The sequence below is a fragment of the Octodon degus genome, unplaced genomic scaffold, assembly GCF_000260255.1.
Source record: "Octodon degus isolate 3935 unplaced genomic scaffold, OctDeg1.0 scaffold00104, whole genome shotgun sequence".
In the NCBI taxonomy this organism is placed as follows: Eukaryota; Metazoa; Chordata; class Mammalia; order Rodentia; family Octodontidae; genus Octodon; species Octodon degus.
This window is the reverse complement of record NW_004524680.1, coordinates 9663102-9667645: the sequence shown is the minus strand read 5'-3', so window position 1 is coordinate 9667645 and position 4544 is coordinate 9663102.

Below are 4544 nucleotides of genomic sequence, written 5' to 3'. Positions count from 1 at the left end.
TGATACACCTTAATTATCACTAAATTTGGGGGTGCATAGAGAATGAAATAAGGTATTTTACCATGTGCAGTCATTTTGACCTTGAGTTAAAGGAGATTCTAGGATCTTTGCAGGTGGAAGTGTTCTTTGCTGTGTGTCACATTGCAGCCTCTCAACTCTCCACAGCGGTGTACACTGTCCCCAAGCAAGAAAATAATGCTATTGCACTGATCATCCAATCATGCACTGAGTTAACTTGGCAGAGTCAAGATGGGAGGCTCCTGGACTCACAGCAGAATGTTTGGGCTGGTCAGTCCTTGGGTCCCTTTCCTCTAATGTTTCAGACAAGGTCATCTCCCTCAAACCATCATGCATTGATCACTTGGAAGCCATGTACAGAATTTCCTAATGCATTACAGTGAAACTCCCTGTTATTGCTGTCAGTGCCATGTCTCCCCAGGGCCTCATGCACATGCAAGGTAGGGCTTTCTCAGAGGTGGCTCAATGCAGTGTGTGTGACTAAAGATGTTGTTTACTAAGTGAGTCTGCTGCCTGGTTTGGCATGATTCCAAGTGTGGATAATGGGAAGGCCCACCTGGGTGCATGCTACATCCTCTAAGGGTATGTAGCCTGGACATAATGTAAGAGCCAGGAAGAAGGCTGCAGTTGTCCCTGTTGCTTGCTGCTCCTTTGCTGTTTTGCTGCCTTCTGCCCACCATGAACAGTTTCTTCCATAGAATGGCCCTCTGCATGCAGTCTTGCCTTGGAGCCACCCAGATGGCAACTGAAACCCCCACAAACTGTGAGCTACAAGAAACTTTTCTTCCTTCAACTTTGGGTATGATGTATTTTGTTTCATCTATGAGAAATGTAACTATGACACTTTTCTTTTGCTAGCAAATATTCCTAAATATTTCCCCACCTCAGATTTTCAAATACCTGCTTTGAAGCAGACACCATTCCTGATCTTTACTTTTCCTGTTTTGTCTATGTCCCCATGATCACTTTTCATGTAGGCATTTCCACTGTCCTCTACAGGTGGGGAAACGTTCTATGTAAAACTTCACTGAGATCTATCTTATTTCACAAAGATGCTCTGTTCTGGCAAATTCAGAAGATGAGAGCACACACCTGACCAATGTCAAATTGCTTTTGCAGAAGCAGCTGGTGTAGGTAAAATGAAGGTTTGGAGAAGAAAATGTGAGCATTAAAGGAGCTGACCCTTTTCAGAATGTACTTGTAAGACTCCCACTCTGTGGAGGAGAGAATTAGACACGATTTCTGCTCTCGAGGATCTCTGCATCATGGGAGACCTTAAGGACACAAATAGGCATATAGGTAGGACTGAGAAAAGATTAAACTTGTGAGACTCAGAGAAACCCAGCTGCTGTGGCAAGGAATTAGGTTCAGATTTATCCTGAAAGAGGAGACGACCGTCTGTGAACAGGATGGTGAGGGTTTAAGTCCTGTTGTACAGGAAATTGATACCTGGATCGATATCATCAACTATGTCAATGCAGGAATGACAGAGAGATAGGAAAAGTGTAGATGGAAGCTATGGATGGGACAGCATCATGGTTTGGGGACAGACATTTCAGGCTAGAAGGAGACAAGGTAATCCTGAGACATGGGATTGAGGAACATCGACAACAGGCCATGAATGGAATAGATCAGCCAATTGCACTTACTGATAAACTTTATAAGACCATCTTTGGGGCTGAATAATATTTTCTCATGCACTCTAGCTGACTGGTTAAATATGTATCTCAAAGAGGGATACATTATAAGACAACATCATTAATTTATGGTTTAGGAGCCATAGACTTCAACTCTGGGCTTAATTTCAGCAAAGTTATTAATTTTTACAAATGAGTAACTTTTCTTGATTGCAGGAATTGTACCATGAAGAGTTTGAGTTCAATCTTGATTCTACCACAGCTAAAATCTATGATCTTCAACAAGTCTTTTGATATTTCCCAGAATCATTTGCAGTGTACATGGGCTTTAAAGATTAAATTAAATCATTTGGCAAAACCTAGCAAACAAAATGTAAACATTGCATATTTCCACTACTTTATATCTTTGTTATTAAAATAAAGAAGATTAGATAAACAATAATGCAGGTTTATTTTACTTATAAATGTCTCTTATTCTGTAATACAAGGACTGTGTTTTAAAGCTATATAGTCATCAATACATCTATGAGATATGGAAATACATCATCCAGAATTCCTCATAAAGGAAGGATTAATGACAACGAAGTAACTGTCTTTAATGACCGACAAAGCATTACCCAGTAACATCTATACATTTTGATCATTCCGCAAACTAGCTTCTATGTTCAAGACATTCAATTATATGACAGAAACAGTGGGAATCTTTCCTTAAAAACTATAATTAACCTCCAGAGCCTGGCACCCTGAGAAATTCATCAATACTGTTCACTGTGGAAAGATGTTCTGGGAATGCTTTTCTTTTCTAAATTGTCTATTGTGCTTTTTTGAAGACCCTACTAACTGTAAGGGTAATGTTCAATCGCTATAGAAAATAAGTTTAAGTGAAAATCAATAAAGAAAATAAGGAAAAGTGGCTTCAAAAGAGAAAGGACATAGATTTGGGAGGCATCTTAAAGGATATGAAAGCTCTTCGCTATAGCAAGTCTCTAGACGTGAAAACCACATAACGTACTGGTTTCTATACTTCCTCAATGACTCAGTCTTTGTCTACCACAATCTTTGTCTAGATTGGGATTATCTCTTCAAGTGAAATTCAAAGAATAAATATTTCTGAATGTGAACTATCAGACAAGGTGAAAGTAAAGCACTGGTTTTTCATCTTTCAATTCTGAGATCGCTGATTTTAAGTTAATCTCAAGTAGCTAAAGTACAATGTTAAATTTTGTCATTCTCCCTCATCATTTTAATGTTTAGGATTATATTATTTATGCTGATATCTCTACTGTTCAGCACAGGACCCAGGATAGGTGCTGAATAAATCACAAAAAGTATAAATGAATGAATAAATGAAAATGGACATCATTCAAAGTATTAGCATATGACGCTTGGCTCTGCCAATCTGAGAACAGTATCTACCCTACTTCAAGATATAAGCAAAGAGGGCTGGTGAGATGGCTCAGTGGTCTAAAGCACCTACTTAGAACAAGCTTAGCCAAAGCACAGGGACGGCACTTTGATCCCCCAGCACCACATGCCAGCCAGCCCCGCCCCCTGGTGGGCTGAACTGGCCACACACACAAACACAAATAAATAAATTAATTAATAATAATAATAAAAAGATATAAGCAAAGATACTGTGCAAGAATGACATAAGAAAACCTAACTCTATTTCTGTGTGTTCTCTGCTGCACTTTGCTTTTTTTACCCCATCTGAGCACCTGTGCCCAGCAGTCCTGATTACTGTCAATTTGCAAGCACACACACTGAAGGGGGAGAAAGTGTGATGAAACGTGGCCTATAGGTACACAGGCTTGCAAATGCACAGCTCTAAGCCTTCAATTTTGCAATCATGTGCTCAGCATAGCACATGTGTGGGGGCAGCCACAGCTGCCCGCCCACCTTAGCACCCGGAACCAAGTGGTACTATCTCTCCTTGACATCCACTGCCTCACTGCCTCTGCCGATTGAACCTTCTACCAGGCCTTTGTGTTCTCACTGGGCATGCAACCTTCTGTCAGTCTCCACTGTCCCCTTGTGCAAGCACACACACACACACACACACACACACACACACACACCATTAGGACAGCCTGAATCCTTTTGTTTGTTGGATTTATGGGTAGCTCTGGTTCACCACAGGTTGTCAGGAGATATGCGTTACCTGAGGAAGGACTGGTTTTAACTAAATTACCTTATTCTTTGTTTCAGACAGTCCAACTACAAACTATAAATTAAATATATTTTTCCTGTATGAAAATTGTTGAATCTTTGAGCAGCTGACAGGGTCGCCTCAAACCACAACATAGACATTTCATTTGATTGCTTCCACACATTAAAATAATCAAGTGACCATTCCCGTTTGGTCCCATTTGTCTATGATGCCACATGTCTGAGCATTTCACTGTCACACCTGCTATGCTCATCAGGAGGAAGGCTCAGGACTGAACTACGCGGAGGAGTCAGCCATGGCCTGCTCTCACAGCAGGGCAGAGCAGGCCGCTCTCACCACGCCAGCATGGAGGAAGACATGAGGCTGAGTGCTGCCCTTTCCAGGGCCTTTGTCTCTAAGGCAAGACTTTCTGATAGAATTAAGGATGGAAACTTCCTCCCAATATATGATGAAAACCCTGCATAGTGGTGGACTTGTCACAACTTGTTGTCACTCCTTTATTCAAATATGCTATTTGCCTTTCTACCAGGGTACTAGGTTTCCTAAGCGTGCTCTCATACTTTCTCTCTCTTTCTCTCCCTCTCTGTCTCTCTGTCTCTGTCTCTGTGTCTGTCTATCTCTCTGTCTCTGTCTCTGTCTATCTGTGTCTGTCTGTCTCTCTTTCTGTGTGTCTCTGTCTCTTTGTCTCTGTCTCTGTCTGTCTATCTGTCTCTGTGTCT